At 39.5% G+C, this 22,322-nt stretch overlaps 2 pseudogenes; both read right to left on the reverse strand.

Annotated features, from left to right (window-relative positions):
• Positions 1-385: 385 nt before the first annotated feature.
• LOC148776566 (olfactory receptor 11H6-like) lies at positions 386-1,447 on the reverse strand (annotated as a pseudogene).
• An 11,492-nt stretch (positions 1,448-12,939) lies between these two features.
• LOC129563379 (olfactory receptor 11H6-like) lies at positions 12,940-13,588 on the reverse strand (annotated as a pseudogene).
• Positions 13,589-22,322: the final 8,734 nt, after the last annotated feature.

Raw genomic sequence — 22,322 nt, forward strand, 5'->3', positions numbered from 1 at the left:
AATAAGACTACTGCATTTTGTGGTGAGTGGTAGTAAGGTGATAATTGGCCCTCAGTACAGTAGCTTAATAAAACAATGAATTTGGAGACAAATACATCACGTCATTTTTGTAGGCTTACTGTTTATTTGTTTTTGTTTTTTAATTGGACTACAGCTGCTTACAATGTTGTATTAGTTTCTGCTGTATAATGAAGTAAATCAGCCACATGTACATGTGTTCCCTCCTTCTTGGAACTCTCTCCCATCTCACCCTCCATCCTTCCCATCTAGATCAACACAGAACACTGAGCTGAACTTCCCACACTATACAGTGTGTTCTCACTAGCCATCTATTTTACACATGACTTATTAAGGTGAGTTACATCTGAGAGATAAAATGTAGCTCTCATTTGTATTTTATTAACATGTCCAATCCCAAGACTTTCATTAGGGCAGCCTTCATCTTCTTGTTCCTGAGGCTATATATTAGAGGATTGCATAAAGGTGTTATCACAGAATAAAATAAGGTAATGAATTTTTGCATTTTCACTGGGTGTCCTGATCCAGGACTAACATTAATCACCATAACAGAGCCAAAAAACAGAATTACCACAGCCAGATGAGAAGCACAAGTGGAAAAAGCCTTGCGTTTGCTGGCTGCTGAGGGCATCCTTACCACATTCAGAATCACCAGTGCATAGGAGCAAAGGATGAAGAGAAATGTGCCGATCATGAAAATAACATTAAAAGTAGAGTAAATGAGTTGTGTGGTGGTGTCTTCAGAACAAGACAGCATCATCAATGGGACAGGATCACATATAAAGTGGTCGGTGATATTTGGGTTGCAAAAGGGCAACCGTGAAACGAGAACAACTGGGGTTGCGAAGAGAATAAACCCCCCAGACCACCCAAGATGACGAGGCCAGTGTAGAGCTCTTTAGTCATGATGCGTGGGTAATGCAGAGGGCGGCAGATGGCAAGATACCTGTCAAAGGCCATGATGCAAAGGTAGAAGCCCTCGTCACACCCAAAAGAGAAGAACAAGTAGAACTGTGCAAAACAACTCACAAAGGAGATGGACTTGCTTGAGGACAAGAAGTTGGCCAACATATTAGGGACGGTTGTGGTGACATAACATATTTCCAGGAAAGAGAAGTTCCCCAAGAAGATGTACATGGGGGTGTGAAGGCGCTGATCCCACTGCACAGCACTGACAATGGCTGTGTTTCCCATCAGGGTCAGGATATAGGCTGCTGAGAAGAGCCCGAAGTAGAGGAGCTGCATTTCTGGGCTTGAGGGAAAGCCCAGGAGGATAAAGTGGGTAACAGAGTGGGTGGTTTCTCTGCTGGACACATTCATTAGTCTGGAAGACCTGGAGATGACAGTGGTTTGTGCTTTAATGGAGTGCGCTGATTCTTCCTGAAAAAAAAAAAATTTCTTTACCTTGCATTTCATAAAATTGCAAACAAAATTTTAGCAACAAAACTGTGGCTTTCATGGCTCAGCACTGAACATATATTACTTTAAAAATTCACAGTAAGAGAAGAGGGAAAACACGAAACAGGGAAACATTTTTACTTTTCTAAACTTAACTAGATACTAGGAATGTATGTAATTCTGATAAATTACCTATGTTAGTGTGTTCTTTCATCTGTTTACCTATAGTAATGATATTACATGTCTATGCATATGACGTTTTTCTAATGTGCCTGTGTTTGGTATCCATGGTCAACTTAGATTCTATATATAAGTGATATCACACAGTGTTTGTATTTCTTTGACTGATTTCACTAAGCAGAATGTTCTCTAGGTCCATTCACATTGTTGCAAATGGCAGATATGGAAGCAAGTCAAGTGTTCATCAACAGATGAATGGATAAAGAAGATGTAGTATACACACACACACACATATATATACCACATATATTATTGTATCAGTAATATTCCATTGTAATAGAATATTCAGTTCAGTTCAGTTCAGTCGCTCAGTCGTGTCTGACTCTTTGCGACCCCATGAATCACAGCACGCCAGGCCTCCCTGTCCATCACCAACTCACGGAGTTCACTCAAACTCATGTCCATCGAGTCGGTGATGCCATCCAGCCATCTCATTCTCTGTCGTCCCCATCTCCTCCCACCCCCAATCCCTCCTAGCATCAGAGTCTTTTCCAGTGAGTCAACTTGTCGCACTCAGCCTCAAAAATATCTATTAACATGTTCATTGTGTCAGGTAGGCTTTTAAGTGCTGGAGGAACAGCTGCAGACATGACAGATCTTGAGCTTCTAGAGCTTATAATCAAGAGATTACTATAAACTTTTAATATATTTTTTGCAAAATTTTGATTTGTTTTCCACTATTGGAAATATTTTTGCATTTTACAAAGAATATTTAATAAATCAAGGATTCTTTTTCGAGGTGGGAATCCAAGACTTTGAGCCAGGGAGGCCTTTGATATATTTCTGTGTAAGAAGGTAATATCTGGATTCCTAAGTCAGACCACATAGAAGACTGACTCTTATTTGATGACTGAGATGGCACCTAAACTGAAAGGACTATTTATAGATCCTCAATGCCCTTTGGATTGTATAAATCTGGATGTAGTAAATTAAGCCAGCTAAATATGTGACGGTGCTATCTAAAATAGTCTGTTAATACTTTTAAAGAAAGAACTCACTATTTACACAAGGCTTCTTAGGAAACACATCTTCTAATAACTTGTTTGAAAGATATTTATGTATTTGAATGGATTATCTCTCTGTCTTTAAGAAATTTCTAAATCCTTTTTACTCAGGATCCTAGTATCAGCCACCTCTGTTAATTTATTTTACGTACAGAAAAGTCATTGAAAAAGGATTCATTTTAAATCATTACTGATACTTACCTTTTTGTTTTGGAATATTTCCTGGGGACAGTAATTGTACAATGACAGATTTAGAATAAATCTTGTATGTACAGCAAAGACTCATACATGTGAAAAATTGTTACTTCAAAAAGAATTAATACATGTTAAACCAGGGCTCATTAATCTAATGGAAGTGAGAAACAATATATGAGCTTGGAAAAGAATAAATCTCTGAGATGAAATACTTGCTGTATTTCCTCTACTACCAAACAACAGAAATCATCCAAATAAATTCTTCTCCAACAATTTATGAGTTAATATGAACAACAACAACTGCATCTTCATTTGAAATCTTAAGCCTCTTTGCTTATATCTCTTATTCACCCTTTAGAGAAAGAAAGAAGTGAAACTTAGAGCTTAAGATTCTAGGATTTAAGTAAACAAGAAGGAACATATATTATTTAGGTTTTTTTTGGGGGGGTTAGCATTTTGCCCTCATGAAAAATTTAGTTTTCTCAAAGAAGAAAATGCTTCCTATTAAATTATTTTTGAAAACGATGGAGCACATGTGGCTCACGTGATATGGTTTCCACTCACTTTTTGGCTGAATGCTGAGAAGAGTTCAGGGATGGAAGATTAAATATTACTCCATGGAGCAAAAGGCATGTGAGGGACTTCCAAGAAACTGGATGATCCAGTCTGTAATCTTTTAAGGGTTGCAAAGGGTGAACCCTGTGAGATATTTTTTCTTGAGTTTCAAGGCACATGTTTGTGGTTAAGACAAAAGCATAGATGATGGAAATATATATGCATACTTCCCTGCAACATAATCTTTGGGGATTTGGGGTTTTCTCTCTTAATGATCTATTAGATTTGTTTAAAAGCGGAGACAATTTTGAATTTTCACTTATATATAATCAAACGCCAAGTCCTAGTATTCTCCAAAGAATAGTGAAGATGTGGAAATCGATTTTATTTATTTATTTTTATTCCCTAGTATTCATGTATAGTTGAAGTTTCCTGGGGAATAATTAAGTAATAATTGGAATTGTCATAATAGCTACAATAGGAAACTTTACCAGTGGGTTCCTGATACCAACTTTGAAGAAGAAGAAACCATTCTTCTTGTCCATCAGATATCTGTTCTTGTGTAGCTTGTTAGAGATATTTAAGTTGCATTTTTTTAGAGTAAAAAGAGTTGACAACTCAAACTCATAGAAGTATTTGAGGCCAAAATTTTTTTTTCAGTTTTTTCTGTAAGGTGTTATGGAAAAATTCAATGAACTTCTTGGCCAAAGTGAGAGAATGGTGATTGCTGGGAACTGGGGAATGAAGGAAATGGGGGGAGGTTGGTCAAAGGGTGCAAACTTCCAGCTATAACGTGAATAAATTCAACTGTACAGCATGGTGGCTATAGTTAAACTATATTACATACTTGAAAGTTGCTAAGGAAGCACATCTTGCATCTGCTAATGTAGTATATTAATTAATTTTCGTAAGTTGAACTCTCCTTGAATTCATGGGATAAATTCTGCTTAGTCATGTGTATAAGCCTTTTAATATGCTACTGAATTCAGTTTTCTAGTATTTGTTGAGAATTTTGTGTCTAGATTCATGAGGATATTGGTCTGTAGTTTTCTTATCTTGTCAAATCTTTTCCTGGCTTTGGTATTTGGATAGGACTAGCCTTTCGAATAAGAGAAGGTAATGGCAGCCGACTCCAGTACTCTTGCCTGGAAAATCCCATGGATGGAGGAGCCTGGTAGGCTGCAATCCATGGGGTGGCTAGGAGTCGGACACAACTGAAGGGACTTAGCAACAGCAGCAGCAGCCTTTTGAATGAATTAGGAAATGTTTATTCCAATGTCAGCACAAAGTCTCTCAATTCTGTTGATATTTTCTATATTTTTTCTTTATAAATCACTTATGATTCTTAACACTTTTTTCTCCTTTTTCTTTAAAGCCAAATGAAATGTTGTTCTAAACAGTTTATAATTATTAACTCGCATTGATCCTATAAACTGTTGTTAGTAGTTTCAGAATCAATAATATTTATTTGTGCTGAATCTGTTAAAGACAATCTCAGGCACATTGTGGTATGGCTTGAAATTCAAGAGGAAAATTAGGAAGAATTCCTGGATATAGATAGAGAGGCCTGGAAGAATATGCGAAAAGCTAGACACAACTATTAACGAAGCAAAGCTTGTTGAAATACACAAATCGTGCCACTTCCCTATACATAGGGCTGATACAACTCTGAGAATATTGTCTCAGGAAGACAGCTTCAAAAGCCTGAGACTCACGGGACTAAATCTCTCTGAAAATACCTCTTCTAGTGCACTCTCATCCCAGAAATAATATCACTGACACCTTTTGCATGTAAAAATTTTAATTAAGTTTCATACCACTGTAGGTATTTGCTTTTTGACTTGTTACTAGACATTTACACTATGTCAGAAAATTATGTGACTAATTTAGAAAATAAAACTAAGAAAGATAGTCAAATATGAAAATATAAAGCAGAGCAACTGAACTGAACTGAATACTGGTAAAATATTCTATCACGTATACCTACTGGGAACTTCCCAAGTGATGCTAGTGGTAAAGAACCTGCCTGCCAAAGCAGGAGACGTAACAGATTTGTGTTTGATCCCTTGGTGGGGAAGGTCCCCTGGAAGAGGACATGGACATCCGTTCCAGTATTCTTGCCTGGAGAATCCCCATGGACAGAGGAACTTGGCAGGCTATAGTCCATAGGGTCACAAAGAGTCAGACATGACTGAAGCAACTTAGCATGCATGCGCACATACTATAATGGTCTTAACAATTTATTTATTGGTGCATATGTAATTTATTGACAGTTTCAGATATTCTCCAGGAAGACTTCGTATGAGAAAGCTTGAGGAACTGAGATGCAGAAGAGAAACTGTAGATGACAGAAAAGAGAACTGGTTTGAGGAAAGAGCACAAAACCAGGAGGAAATTTTGGTCATAGTTGGGGTACTTATGTGATGAGTCTATAACACTGATGCTATTAAGAGGACACTGTTGACGTCCCCAAGACTATGCCTGCAGCAATTGTGTCTTAAGTGAGCTCTAGGTAGCAAGTAAAATTTCTAAGAACATTTATAGGAAATACAAGACTTAACAAGTTGTGTATTTGTGTGTTTTACGTAGGCTTTATTTTGTTCTTGAAGTATCAAGTATGCATTCAGTATACTGGTTTTGAACCAGTTTTAGTTTTGGAGATAGAGTCTATCATCGAAATTCTTTCCAGCTTTTGCTGCTAAAGGTTTATCAGTGGCTGCTTCAGCCAGCAATGTATTAACTCTGGATCAAAGTCTTAGTTTGTTGGCTCAGCTTCAGTTCCACAAGCAAGATTTCCCCCATTTCATTCTGAGGGAAGAATTCAGTTCAGTTCAGTCCCTCAGTCATGCCTGACTCTTTGGGACTTCTTGGACTGCAGCATGCCAGGCTTTCCTGTTCATCACAAACTCCTGGAGCTTGCTTAAACTCATATCCACCGAGTCAGTGATGCCATTCAACCATCTCATCCTCTGTCGTCCCTTTTCCTCCTGCCTTCAATCTTTCCCAGCATCAGGGTCTTTTCCAATGAGTTGACTCTTCACACCAGGTGGCCAAAGTACTGGAGCTTCAGCTTCAACACCAGTCCTTCCAATGAATATTCAGGACTGATTTTCTTTAGGATGGACTGGTTGGATCTCCTTGCAGTCCAAGGGACTCTCAAGAGTCTTCTCCAACAACACAGTTCAAAAGCATCAATTCTTCGGTGATCAGCTTTCTTTATAGTCCAACTTTCACATCCATACATGACTGCTGGAAAAAAAACGTAGCTTTGACTAGATAGGCCTTTGTTGGCAAAGTAATGTCTCTGCTTTCTAATATGTTGTCTAGGTTTGTCATAGCTTTTCTTCCAAGGAACGAGTGTCTTTTGATTTCATGGCTACAGTTACCATCTGCATTGATTTTGGAGCCCAAGAAAATAAAGTCTGTCACTGTTTCCATTGTTTCCTTATATATTTGCCATGAAGTGATGGGACTGGATGCCATGATCTTAGATTTTTGAATGTTGAGCTTCAAGCCAGTCTTTTCACTCTTCTCTTTTACTTTCATCAAGAGGCTTTTTAGTTCCTCTTCGCTTTCTGCTAGAAGAGTGGTGTCATCTGCATATCTGAGGTTATTGATATTTCTCCCGGCAATCTCGATTTCAGCTTATGCTTCATCCAGCCCAATATTTCATATTATGTACTCTGCATATAAATTAAATAAGCAGGGTGACAATATACAGCCTTGACATACTCCTTTCCCAATTTTGAACCAGTCCTTTGTTCCATGTTTGGTTCTAACTGTTGCTTCTTGACCTGCATACAGGTTTCTCAGGAGGCAGGTAAGGTGGTCTGGTATTCCCATCTCTTGAAGAATTTTCCAAAGTTTGCTGTGATCCACACAGTGAAAGGCTTTAGAGTAGTCAATTAAGCAGATGTAGACATTGTTCTGGAATTCTCTTGCTTTTTCTATGATCCAATGGATGTTGTCAATTTAGACATAAAGAATAAGCCTTCTTTAACATTGTTAACTTGAGACTTTTGAATTAACTTTAAAAAGATTTTGGTAAGAAAAATTAACAGCAAGCTTATCATAATAAATTTGTAAAACACTTCAGGAAGCAGAACAAAATCTCCTATCAGTTCAGTTCAGTTCAGTTCAGATGCTCAGTCGTGTCCGACTCTTTGTGACCCCATGAATCACAGCATGCCAGGCCTCCCTGTCCATCACCAACTCCCGGAGTTCACTCAAACTCATGTCCATCGAGTCGGTGATGCCATCCAGCCATCTCATTCTCTGTCGTCCCCTTCTCCTCCCACCCCCAATCCTTCCTAGCATCAGACTCTTTTCCAGTGAGTCAACTCGTCTCATGAGGTGGCCAAAGTATTGGAGTTTCAGTTTTAGCATCAGTCCTTCCAATGAACACCCAGGACTGATCTCCTTTAGAATGGACTGGTTGGATCTCCTTGCAGTCCAAGGGACTCTCAAGAGTCTTCTTCAGCACCACAGTTTAAAAGCATCAATTCTTCGGCGATCGGCTTTCTTCACAGTCCAACTCTCACATCCATACATGACCACAGGAAAAACCATAGCCTTGACTGCTGCTGCTGCTGCTAAGTCACTTCAGTCGTGTCCGACTCTGTGTGACCCCATAGACGGAAGCCCACCAGGCTCCCCCATCCCTGGGATTCTCCAGGCAAGAACACTGGAGTGGGCTGCCATTTCCTTCTCCAATGTGTGAAAGTGAAGTCGCTCAGTCGTGTCCGACCCTTAGCGACCCCACGGACTGCAGCCTACCAGGCTCCTCTATCCATGGGATTTTCTAGGCAAGAGTACTGGAGTGGCTAGACGGACCTTTGTTGGCAAAGTAATGTCTCTGCTTTTTAATATGCTATCTAGATTGGTCATAACGTTCCTTCCAAGGAATAAGCGTCTTTTAATTTCATGGCTGCAATCAGCATTTGCAGTGATTTTGGAGCCCCCAAAAATAAAGTCTGACACTGTTTCCACTGTTTCCCCATCTATTTCCCATGAAGTGATGGGACCAGATGCCATGATCTTTGTTTTCTGAATGTTGAGCTTCAAGCCAACCTTTTCACTCTCCTCTTTCACATTCATCAAGAGGCTTTTTAGTTCTTCTTCACTTTCTGCCATGAGGGTGGTGTCTTATGCATATCTGAGGTTATTGATATTTCTCCCGGCAATCTTGATTCCAGCCTGGGCTTCTTCCAGCCCAGGGTTCCTCATGATGTACTCTGCATATAAGTTGAATAAGCAGGGTGACAATATACAACCTTGACGCACTCCTTTTCCTATTTGGAACCAGTCTGTTGTTCCATGTGCAGTTCTAACTGTTGCTTCCTGACCTGCATACAGGTTTCTCAAGGAGCAGGTCAGGTGGTCCGGTATTCCCATCTCTTTCAGAATGTTCCCACAGTTTATTGTGATCCACACAGTCAAAGGCTTTGGCATAGTCAATGAAGCAGATTTAGATGTTTTACTGGAACTCTCTTGCTTTCTCCATGATCCATCAGATGTTGGCAATTTGATCTCTGGTTCCTCTGCCTTTTCTAAAACCAGGTTGAACATCTGGAAGTTCACGGTTCACATATTGCTGAAGCCTGGCTTGGAGAATTTTGAGCATGACTTTACCAGTGTGTGGGATGAGTGCAATCTCCTATAATTTTGTTAAAAGAATGCAACTATAAAATTTTCTATAAAATTCCTTCTTTTAATTTCTTAATTACAAAATATGTTTGGAAACAATTATGTAAGTCCACTCTATTTTGGAATAAAAATTTAAATTTAGCTTTATATTGTTAACATAACATATCTATATGATATCCTATAATTTAACTGTATTATAATTCACTTGTTCTCCAATTACTGAACATTTGGATATGTATGATTTTGATGCTACTATCATTATTTTATTTTCATTAAACTAATAAAATTATGTGGAATAAAACAACAGATTTACAACATTTACTTGTTACGTCCAGAAAAATGGTAGCTATCTCTACCTATTCATTTTTTCCCTGTTTAGAGCCAAGTATTTGCAGTTTTCTTTTTATACACTTTACTGATTTTTGATGTATTTATTTAGAGTTGTACTGCATTTTTTTGATATTATGAAAGACATTTTCTTTTATTGTATTTTCCTCTTGATTATTATCTTTTGTATATTTACTTGGCAGGAGGCCACCATTTTAAAAGAATTTTTTCTGATTTTAATCATTTTTGAAATTATTTTTATGAAAATTCACATCAAATATTTTTTAGTGTTTGATAAAGAAAAATAGGCAGAAAAATAAGTTTTGGGATGAGAGTAAATTTCTGAGTTTTAATTCAAGAGCTAATTGATGAGTATGATGTGCTATGTTTTAATCCCTATCTTCTTCCTCTTTCTTTTGGGAGAATTGGAGGGTTAAACCCTTGCCTTCCCTTTTTCCAGTACTTTTAATGAGAGAAGGTGGGGAAGGCTTCATGTGGCTTACTTCTTCTCTCCACTACTAAGGGGTACTGTAAGGCTTTTCAGGTTGTTCCTGGCATAAGGGAGCTTGTCTGAGAGCGGGAGTGGGGGTTGTCACTCAGCCTGTGCCCAGGGAGTAGAAGTGTGCACCCTGATATGTGTGGGAGATCCCCTGAGGAAGGGGTGCCTAAAAACACCTCTGGTCAAGACTTGTAGCTAAGGGGCTGCTGCTTTGTGATTTTATAATTTATGCAAAGGGCTTCAGAGACTAACCTGAGGCCCTGCACCCAAACTTTAAACTAAGTCATATTATCACCTCACTTAGATCCTGATTTTACCTCCCTTGCATAGCTAAAATGAAGATATATTAGTGAATCTGGTCTTTTTGTGCTTCTATGGAACTGGCTACAATTTTACTAGTAGATAAGATTGTGTCACTAAGAATGAAATTTATTTACTAAGATACAATGTGACAATTCCAGGCCATTTTGAAAATTAACTGCAGAGTAAGCCACTCCAGTACTCTTGCCTGGAAAATCCCATGGATGGAGGAGCCTGGTAGGTCGCAGTCCGTGGGGTCGCTAAGGGTCGGACACGACTGAGCGACTTCACTTTCACTTTTCACTTTCACACATTGGAGAAGGAAATGGCAGCCCACTCCAGTGTTCTTGCCTGGAGAATCCCAGGGATGGGGGAGCCTGGTGGGCTTCCGTCTATGGGGTCACACAGAGTCGGACACGACTGAAGTGACTTAGCAGCAGCAGCAGCAGCAGCAATGTACCTCATTTCAGACATTGGCTAAACTATCTTATTTCTGTCCTCAACTTTCACACACTGTCCTTGCTGCATGATTAATCTTCATTCTTATATACACAGGGGAAAAGCACTTTAAAAAATCTTAAAGTACTTAAAATATGAATTATTGTGGCCTTATTAATTTTTTCCAGGGAATCTTGTTTCCAGGTCTCACTTGTATTCTGTTTAAGTACATTTATGATTTTGTATTGAGTGCTCCCAGGGGTACTAAAATAAAGATGTAATATATCAAGTTATATGATTTTAAAACAATCTCAAAACTAAGGAGTTGGAGAAAGTTATTTTCACCAGATGGTGTTCAATAATTGACTTTGCGAAGAAAAAGTCTTTTGACAAGCTTATATGGGGAAGAAGCTCAAACTCCAAAGAGCCTACATATAGACAAAATTATTCTGAATATGAAAGGAAAGATGTTCTGGTCACTCTTGTGGGTGATGGGGAGAGGATGAGGAAGGAAGAGACAGAGATAGCAGCAGGTATAATATGGGAACTTGACTGTGAGTTAGCACGAAGATCCTTCCTCTTACTTCTTAACTCCATCCTGTAGTCAGGCTTATTAACCCCAAAAAAGCTTAAATGAGTTTGATTTTGGATAAAATGTTGATGGGGATGAGTCTCACACTCAGATTGATGTGATCAAAACAAGATAACAGGCAGACTAGGAGTGAGAAGAGAGAAGCACACATGAACCTCTTGCGTAGTGTGTATCTAGGAAAATAGTGGTTGTATGGTGCGTGTGCGTAGGGAAATAGTGATGGGGACTCTAGACATCTAATCACTATACAGTTAGGGGTCAGAGACAAATCTACTTAAATTTGCAAAAGATAGAAACTGAGCAGTTGACATCTGGGTTCAGTTCAGTTCAGTCAGTCAGTCATGTCTGACTCTTGGCAACCCCATGGACTGCAGCATGCCAGGCTTCCCTGCTCATCACCAACTCCCAGAGTTTACTCAAACTCATGTCCATTGAATTAGTAATGCCATCCAGTCATACCATCCTCTGTCATTCCCTTCTTCTCCTGCCTTCAATCTTTCCCAGCATTGGGGTCTTTTCCAATGAGTCAGTTCTTCGCATCAGGTGGCCAAAGGATTGGAGTTTCAGCTTCAGAATCAGTCCTTCCAATGAATATTCAGGACTGATGTCCTTTAGGATCGACTGGTTTGATCTCCTTGTAGTCCAAGAGACTCTCAAGAGTCTTCTCCAACACCACAATTCAAAACCATCAGTTTTTGGTCCTCAGCGTTCTTTATGGTCCAACACTCACATCCATATATGACCACTGGAAAAACCATAGCTTTGACTAGATGGAACTTTGTTGGCAAAGTAATGTCCCTGCTTTTTAATGTGCTGTCTAGGTTTGTCATAGCTTTTCTTCCAAGGAGCAAGAGTCTTTTGATTTCCTGGTTGCAGTCACCATCCACAGTGATTTTGGAGCCCAAGAAAATAAAGTCTGTCACTGTTTCCATGGTCTCCCCATCTATTTGCCATGAAGTGATAGGACCGGATGCCATGATCCTAGTTTTTTGAAAGTTGGGTTTTAAGCCAGCTTTTTCACTCTCATCTTTCATCAAGAGGCTCTTTAGTTCTTCACTTTCTGCTTAAGGGTGGTGTCATCTGCATATCTGAGGTTATTGATATTTCTCCTGGCAATCTTGATTTCGGCTTGTGATTCATCTAGCCTGGCATTTTGCATGATGTACTCTGCATATAAGTTTAATAAACAGGGTGACAATATATGCCTTGACATACTCCTTTTCCAATTTGGAACCATTCTGTTGTTCCATGTCTGGTTCCAACTGTTGTTTAAACATAAATTTGCAAATTCAGAAGTTGACTTAGAAACTGAGCAGTTGACATCTGGGTTATATATGCTTTTTTCCTGGAAAAATACAAGAGAATGTCTGGCATTTTCCAGTTTCCATACGGTACACACAGGAACACTAATACAATACAGCCTAGTACAAATGATTTATTTAAATTCTGGTGCCATCTTATTTGTTATTTGCTTCACTGAAATGCAACCTAAAATATTCTGGGGAATATAGGAAACACTTTTCTCTCAAATTTATTAAAACCATTCACCTCTGATATGTTTATATTCCTATATGTCCTACATATATATAGATTCTAGTTCTTGAGAGGCTTTATTTGACCAAATATCACATTCCTAAACAGTTTTCTCAGGGCCTCCTTCATTTCCTTATTCCGGAGGCTGTAGATCAGGGGATTGAAAAGTGGAGTCATCACAGAATAAAATAAGGTCACAAATTTCTGAATCCCTGCTGGAATACTTGCCGTTGGGCTCACATACATCACCATGATGGAGCCATAGAACAGGGACACCACAGCCAGATGGGAACCACAGGTAGAGAAAGCCTTATGCCGGCCTTCTGCTGAGGGGACCCTAAGCACAGCTCTGATCACCAGGGTGTAGGAGCTGATAATGAACAGGAAAGTGGAAAAAATTAGGACTGAGTTAAAGGTGGCACAGATAATCTCAGTGCCAGGAGTTGGCATGCAAGACAACTTCATAAGGGGTCCTGGGTCACATAGGAAGTGATCGATAGTATTGGGACCACAAAAAGGAAGCTGGGAGATGAGATAAACTGGGAGGAGAAAACAGGAAAAGCCACACATCCAGCAGCAGGCTCCCGTTCTGATGCAGCGTTGCACTGTCATGACAGTGGGGTAGTGAAGGGGCCTGCAGATGGCAAGATACCTGTCAAAGGCCATGGCAGACAATATGAAGGTCTCAGTGGTGCCCATGGAGAAGAAGAAGTAGAATTGGAGGAAGCAGCCAGAGAAGGAGATGGTCTTGGTCTCAGAGAGAAAGTTGGCTAGCATATTGGGGACAGTAGAAGTGACATACCACATCTCCAGGATGGAAAAATTGGCCAGGAGGATGTACATGGGGGTGTGGAGATGGTGGTCCCACCACACTGCACAGATAATGCACAAATTTCCAGTTAGTGTCAATGCATAGATCACCGAGAAGAGTGAGAAGAGGAAGATCTGAACCTCCCAGGTACAAGGGAATCCAAGAAGAATGAATTCACTCACAGGGTCAGAGTGATTATTTCCTTCTGGGTTTTTCATTTTTTTTTTTTCTCCAGAAAACTGTAACAACAAGGCATTATGACGATACAAATGATTTTACATAAGTTTTCTCATTAAGATGTTATCTGAACTTCTTTACAATTCAATAAGCAGCATCATTTTAGATTGCTTAAAGATTTCCAGCATTCTTTGCCCCTGTGTGATACTGGGAAGAAACAGGGAATTTGGAGGTCGTTTGCTTATTATAGCTTTATCTTCATGATTACCATGCCCATCATGGTCCATTGAACATCTGCCTCTGTGTAATGTCCTCAGCACTACATAAACCGAAATAGATAGTCCTTGCCATTCAGAGGCTTTCAACCTGGTTCAGAAACAACCATCTGGGCCAAACCTATATAAGGACACATGGAGTTTTCATTGTTGTTCAGTTGCTAAGTCGTGTACAACTCTTTGTGACCCCGTGTACTGCAGCATGCCAGGCTTCCCTGTCCTTCACTATCTCTAAGTTTGCTCAAAGTCATGTCCATTGAGTCAGGTGGTTCTAGTGGTAAAGAACCCGGCTGCCAATGCAGGAGATGTAATATGTCAAGAAGATCCCCTGGAAGATGGCATGGCAACCCACTCCAGTATTCTTGCCTGGAGAATTCCCATGGAAAGAAAAGCCTGGCGGGTTATAGTCTATAGGGTCACAAAGAGTCGGACGTGACTGAAGTGACTTAGCATGCACAAACATGGAGTTTTAAATAATAATAATAGTTCATGATGTATGTAAATGGAAGAAAACATTGTAAGAATTCATAGTTGTAAATTAAGAGTTTATTACTGTAAATTTAATAATAATATGTATACTTTAGATCGAGTTTCTGTACTATTGGAAATTTTGGATATAGAAGTAAGGAAAATGCTTACAGCAAGCCCAACTGTGGTATCTGCATTCTCTCTGATTTTAAAAAATCTCCATGAAAAAAATTCCACAGTTTGCATTGTTAATTTCTCTCAGGGTTTAGTGATATATGCACAATTCTCAAAATACTCTTTACTTTTAACTTGGTCCTCTCTGTAATAAAAAAATTTGCAGAAGAAGAGTAAGCTTCACGTATTTTCAGCCAAAATAAACATTTAAAAATGAAATTGGTATGCATGAAGGAGGGTCACACTGCAAACTAATATAATTCTCTTTTAACTGAAATTTAAGGTCAGGAAGCAACAGTTAGAACTGGACATGGAACAACAGACTGGTTCCAAATAGGAAAAGGAGTATGATAAGGTTGTATATTGTCACCCTGCTTATTTAACTTATATGCAGAGTACATCATGAGGAACGCCGGACTGGAAGAAGCAAAAACTGGAATCAAGATTGCCGGGAGAAATATCAATAACCTCAGATATGCAGATGACACCACCCTTATGGCAGAAAGTGAAGGGGACCTAAAAAGCCTCTCGATGAAAGTGAAAGAAGAGAGTGGAAAAGTTGGCTTGAAGCTCAACATTCAGAAAACTAAGATCATGTCATCTAGTCCCATCACTTAATGGGAAATAGAAGGGGTAACAGTGTAAACAGTGGCAGACTTTATTTTTTGGGGCTCCAAAATCACTGTGGATGCTGATTGCAGCCAGGAAATTAAAAGACGCTTACCCCTTGGAAGGAAAGTTTTGACCAACCTAGATAGCATATTAAAAAGCAGAGACATTCCTTTGCCAACCAAGGTCCGTCTAGTCAAGGCTATGGTTTTTCTAGTGGTCATGTATGGATGTGAGAGTTGGACTGTGAAGAAAGCTGATCGCCGAAGAATTGATGCTTTTGAACTGTGGTGTTGGAGAAGACTCTTGAGAGTCCCTTGGACTACAAGGAGATCCAACCAGTCCATTCTAAAGGAGATCAGTCCTGGGTGTTCATTGGAAGGACTGATGCTGAAGCTGAAACTGCAATACTTTGGCCACCTCATGCGACGAGTTGACTCACTGGAAAAGACTCTGATGCTGGGAAAGGTTGGGGGCGGGAGGAGAAGGGGACAACCGAGAATGAGATGGTGGATGGCATCACCGACTCGATGGACATGAGTTTGAGTGAACTCCAGGAGTTGGTAATGGACAGGGAGGCCTGGTGTGCCATGACTCATGGGGTCGCAAAGAGTCGGACACTACTGAGCGACTGAACTGAATTGAACTGAATCTTAAGTAGAGGAAACAAGCTTCAGTTGCAGTTGAAATTTATCATATGCTGGGAAAGTACCCGATGGTACTCTCAATATATATTTTGCCACATAGAACAGAAATAACTACAGTGGTATATGTCATTAAAGCACTTTTGAGTTTTGAATTACATTAATTGGAGAACTGTTCATGGACTATTCATTCTCATTATTCTCTATTTCTTTTATTCGAGACTTCTATGTTAGAGTTCCTTCTGGTTGCCTTGACCTATAAATGTTTTTTTAGGACCTAGTCCTTGGTATTTTTCCTTTTGTAATTATGCTCTCTCTGTAAGTGATGTGACAGATAGCCCTTTGACATAAAAACTACTCATGTAAAATGAAGCCATATTTTCTCTACCTAACTGTGAAGTCTGTGAAGTCTCTTCTGCAACCTGGATTTATCTACCCAATTTCTTACTCCATTTGCTATTGAAGGTAACCAAAACAAGAAGCTCATGACAAAACTTGATTTTTCTCACCACAAACTGGCTGATCCTTAGTTCTTTGCCATATCACCTCCATTTATTCAGTTGCTCAGGTCACAGACTTTGGCCACATCCTTACCACCCTTCTCAATATTCCACATCCAAACCATCAACAAGTCCTCTAGGCCTCCTGTTCAAAATATAGTTTTGAAAAAATCTGATCACGTCAACTACTTGCTCTCAATCTTTCAAACATACTTACAAGAGAGTCTTAAGCTCTTCCCACAATCTGTAAGGCCAACGAGACCTAACTCCAGACCCTCATTTCTTAGCACCTTTCCCTCTGCTGACCCCACTCCAGACACACTGATACTTGCCCATGCCACGTGTGGCCAGTATCAAGGTCTGGAATGTCCTTTATTCCTCTTTGCAATATTCATATGCTTTAACTTGTTCCTTTGTTCAGGTATCTGGAAAAATCAGAGACTCAGAGAGGCCTTTCTTAAATTTACGTGTGTGAAGGCTCAATCACATCTGATTCTTTGTGACACCATGGATTGTAGCCCACCAGGCTCCTCTGTCTGTGGAATCTTCCAGGCAAGAATACTGGAGTGGGTTGCCATGTCCTACTTCAGGGGATATTCCTGACCCAGGGATCAAACAGTGTCTCTTGCATCTCCTGCCTTGGCAGATTCTTTACCACCCGGAAAACCTTCCTTGATTTAGCCCATCTTTACTATTCTGTTTCCCAGTTCTGCTTTGGTTTTCTACAAAACACATATCACTATCTGGCATTGTATTATAATACTTAGCATGTATTTTCTATCTCAATCGCTTGAATGTAAGAGGACATCATTTTGCTCACTGATGTATTCCCAGAATCTAGGACAGTGTTCAAGACATATTTTTTGTTGTTTAGTCTCTCAGTCGTGTCCGATTGTTTGCAACCCCATAGACTATAGCCCACAAGGCAAGGCATATTAGGGATGCTCATTCAACATTTGTCATTTCAGTCAATGTCTTGCCCTAATAGTAACTAAACAGGAAAACCATTCCTTTAGACAGGGAAACTGTTTAAAAAAATGTAAAGACTGGTTTCTCCAGTTTGTTAAAAACACAAAAGCAAAGCAACACCTTTTGTATGGGGAAAAACCTCAATCTTCATAAGCAGGAGATCCATGGGAGGAGCCCACTCAGGACAATCCTCTCAAAGCTACCTCACTCCATCAATCACACTGTCTTCATGTTCCTTTTATCTGCTCTGCTTTGTGCTCTGGATGTTTTCTTCTTGTTGCGAAGTGAAAATCGTGCTCTAAGGGTGTGTGTGCACGCGCGCAGACAGTTTTCTTTATCTATTCTCTCAATCTGTTTCTGTGTCTAATTGTCCATAGTTTAAATGAATGATTTTTAAAATTTTTTTCTTATTTTTAAATAGGTAAGTGAACTGTTTTTGATTTCTCCTGCCTAAAATCAAAAGAGCGGCCTAAAGAAAATGTGGCTGTTCAAGTTACTTTAATAGGAAACTGCTCTTACTCCCTGATTTTTCTTCTGTATCATACTCAGGGTCAGGAAATCTGGTATATCTGACTTGAATATGTAATAAGATATAAAATAAAGTTGTCATTCACAGTTTATTCTTGGCCCATGTGGTTTTGTGATATAGATAACATATTCATTTAAGAAAGATATTATTTTGTTTAAATATGTTTACCTATATTTTATAGATGAAACTCATAAAATCTAGCATTTAATCAGACCAGTTCTAATACCAGAGGCAATGTTACATAATTGAGAATCTAACCAGTTTCCATAATGAGGAAGCTATTCTAATTTACATTTCCATGTGGAGAAACTACAACATAGGGTTAGAGGAAAGTGAAAAAGGCATCACAAAGAAATTTGAGCTGTCTATTACCTGAAGATCCCGTGTGAGAATTACAGACTCTGGCGGAGAGCAGAGTTCAGGTTTAGGTTTCTCTCTCCCGGAATATGCTGTCCGTCTCAGTCTCCTGGTTCTCTCATTTCAGCGGAAGAAAATGTGCAGCCAAGCCAGACAGTGGGGCCGGCATCCGAATATCTGATGGCTTCTAAAAGGGGATGAGTACTGGAGGTAACATCATCAAACATCGCAATTATTTGAAGCACATACAGTGACCATATTGCTTAAGCAACTTGAAAAGGTGGTTATATGCAGTTGTAAAGGGCGCTGTGGTCTTTCTGGTTTGGGAAGAACCAATTCCATTCCTGCCTCTAAAGAAGAATATGTTAACAAACACATTCTGAATTATGGCTGATATGTTCCGGGCAGCCCACCTTGGAGGGAAGGTGATCCAGGGCACTCTGTGTATGTAGTCAGCTCTTAACCATGAGCTCCTGTTCCCCACACAGTTTTTAATAATATGCCAAGATTGTCTCTGACCATCCTGGATTATTGAACTCCCTGTGGCCTCATCTGGGGATAACAATGAGAAAGTTTTGGCCAGACCTCAGAAAGTATTTCAAGTGAGGTCTAATTTGGTCCAACCTCTAGAGGAAAAGGGAAGGATGATGAAGCCTGGGTCTACAGTGAAAAATAATTTGGCCTTAAGCCTTGGATGAGAATATTAAATATAACCAGAAGCCTCTGCATGCATTATTACAGTAATGCAGCTTTGTTTTCCCACGTTAGAGATGATACTGGGTTTAGGAAAGAAAATCTAAGAGCAAAGACTCCTATGAAGCCAAAAGATATGCAGACAGGTTAGTTGTTGCAAAGAATTAAAAACAAAACCTTCAAAGCCTTTATCTATTTGTTCCTTTCTTTCCACAATTCTATGTATGTACCAGCCCCACATTTACTACGGTGATGTTGAGATTTCTGGATTTGTAACAACTGATCCATTCATTCTTGACTATAAACTGTAGCTCCATTTGTTTTGTGAATTTGTCCTTTCAATCTCACTTCAGCCAGAGAAACATAAACATTTAAATCAAAGTAAAAACTCCAATGTCTGAAATTATGGCAAAATAATTTATAAAAATCTTTTCTTTCTCAACAAAGACTGACTTTACAACTGTTCTTTGAATGTTGAAATTCAAATGAACTAGGGAACTTGGGAGTGTGTCATGACATTGTGATGCAAATGTGCAAAGTCACTAATTTATTTTCTTAAATATTATATTTTCCTAGTCATATAAGTCGATAGTAAAGAGGTTTTCAAGAAGGACAAAAGAATTAATAATGTAATGTGATATGAAATGCAAAATACAAGTAATATAAACTTGGAGAAGAACTGGAAAATATCTCTGTTAATCAAGTAAGAGGTTAAAACTAACCTTTGAGACTTCAGAGTCAGAATAGCACCAGTGAAAACTAGTGTATGAACTGTCCAAATGAATAAGTGCATGATGACAGAGGGAGGCAACTGGTGTTTGACAAATTTTTTTTTTTTAAAGAAAAATGTGACAAATAATTTGCAAGATTATTAGGGTTAAGGAATGTCTTTAAGTTTGGATGTGATCTAAACAACTTTCCTCTCTGAGATTAAATAGCATATGGAAAAGAAAATATTGAAATTTCAAAAGGAAGTGCTTGGTCAAAAGAACACATGGCATCAGGGTACAGAAAGAGAGGTTGGCAGATGAGTAGGATCATTCTGATTTTAAAGACTTTTTTTTTTTTTTTTTGGTGTCTACCATTTTTAAAGTTTAATTGGATTTGTTACAATATTGCTTTTGCTGTTGTTAATATTTTTTGGCTGCAAGGAATGTGGGATCTTAGCTCCAAGATCAGGGATTGAGCCCACAACCCCTGCGTGGAAAGGCAAAGTCTCAACCACTGGACCACCAGGGAAGTCCCAGGGCAGGATCATTTAGGAAAAGAGAAAGTCCACAGCCTTTGACAGAAAATAAGGAAAGCTCAACATTCAGAAAACTAAGATCATGGCATCTGGTTCCATCACTTCATGGGAAATAGATGGGGAAACAGTGGAAACAGTGGCAGATTTTGTTTTTTTGGGCTCCAAAATCACTGCAGATGCTGATTGCAGCCAGGAAATTAAAAGACGCTTATTCCTTGGAAAGAAAGTTATGACCAACCTAGATAGCATATTAAAAAGCAGAGACATTACTTTGCCAACCAAGGTCCATCTAGTCAAGGCTATGGTTTTTCTAGTGGTCATGTATGGATGTGAGAGTTGGACTGTGAAGAAAGCTGATCGCCGAAGAATTGATGCTTTTGAACTATGGTGTTGGAGAAGACTCTTGAGAGTCCCTTGTGCTGCAAGGAGATCCAACCAGTCCATTCTAAAGGAGATCAGTCCTGGGTGTTCATTGGAAGGACTGATACTAAAGCTGAAGCTCCAATACTTTGGCCACCTCATGCGACGAGTTGACTCACTGGAAAAGACTGTGATGCTGGGAGGGATTGGGGGCAGGAGGAGAAGGGGATGACAGAGAATGAGATGGCTGGATGGCATCACCGACTTGATGGACATGAGTTTGAGTGAACTCTGGGAGTTGGTGATGGACAGGGAGGCCTGGCGTGCTGTGCTTCATAGGATTGCAAAGAGTCGGACACGACTGAGCGACTGAACTGAACTGAACTGAAGGAAAGCAAAAAAAGTAAAGAAAGATTTTTCAGTTTGTTCATTTCTTTATTTTCATCCAGTTTTCACTACTAAATGTTTAATTAAATAAATATTAAAGATGTATTGTTTTCAAAAATACTTCAAAAGAACTATGATTAGCACAGGACTTTTAAAGCTGCAGTCCATGTTATAGCTATTTCTAGCCCTCAGTCTTTAAAAACTAATACAAGCACAACTTAAAAAATAAATCAGCATTATGATTGCCATAATTACTAATGTGACTAGATATTTAAATGAAGGCAAAGATTTAATCCTGTTTGATTCTATCTGTAGATATCAGAGATAGAACCCTTCATAAGTCCTGTATCTCACAGTTTAAGAAGAACATGGGCAAAGATCAGTGAATTTGGAAAGGGGCTTACAAGTATCTAAAAGAAATAACACTGGAAGTATTTAGAATTTTAAATTGAAGTAAAAAGAACAAAAGAACCTCAGAACAAAAGGAGGATGATTGTTTAACAGAGCAATTGCATTTGTCTCATTTAATCCCCCCAATACAGAATTTAAAATAATAGTTTTTAATAGAAGTTACAGGGAGATACAGGCTTACCTGGTAGCTCAGCTAGTAAAGAATCCACCTGCAATGCAGGAGACCCTGGTTTCATTCCTAGGTTGGGAAGATCCCCTGGAGAAAGGATAGGCTACCCACTCCAGTATTCTCAGTCTTCCCTGGTGGCTCAGCTGATAAAGAATCCACCTGCAATGTGGAAGACCTGGGTTAGATCCCTGGGTTGGGAAGATCCCCTGGAGGAGGGCATGGCAACCCACTCCAGTATTTTTTCCTGAAGAATCCCATGGACAGAGGAGCCTGGTGGGCTGCAGGCCATGGGGTCAGAAAGAGTCGGACATGACTGAGCGACTAAGCACAGCACATAGAGAGACACATTGTAACTAAATGTGGCGAATAACTTTGAAAAGGATTCTTAGCCAGTGATGAATAAGCCGTTTCAGAAGATTGCTTTCTATCATGGATTTCACCAGATAAAGGCTGAGAAAGTGGTTAGAGCAGGTTTAAGCATCAGAAGCGGAGAAGGCAATGGCAACCCACTCCAGTGCTCTTGCCTGGAAAGTCCCATGGACGGAGGAGCCTGGTGGGCTGCAGACCATGGGGTCGTTAAGAGTCGGAAACGACTGAGAGACTTACTTTCACTTTTCACTTTCATGCACTGGAGAAGGAAATGGCAACCCACTCCAGTGCTCTTGCCTGGAGAATCCCAGGGACGGCGGAGCCTGGTGGGCTGCTGTCTATGGGGTCGCACAGAGTCAGACATGACTGAAGTGACTTAGCAGCAAGCATCAGAAGCAAATTTCTCTTACTACTGAAATTTGGTTATAT

This window comes from Moschus berezovskii, chromosome 9, assembly GCF_049115385.1.
Source record: "Moschus berezovskii isolate FMDL1 chromosome 9, NW_MosBer_1.0, whole genome shotgun sequence".
NCBI lineage: Eukaryota > Metazoa > Chordata > Mammalia > Artiodactyla > Moschidae > Moschus > Moschus berezovskii.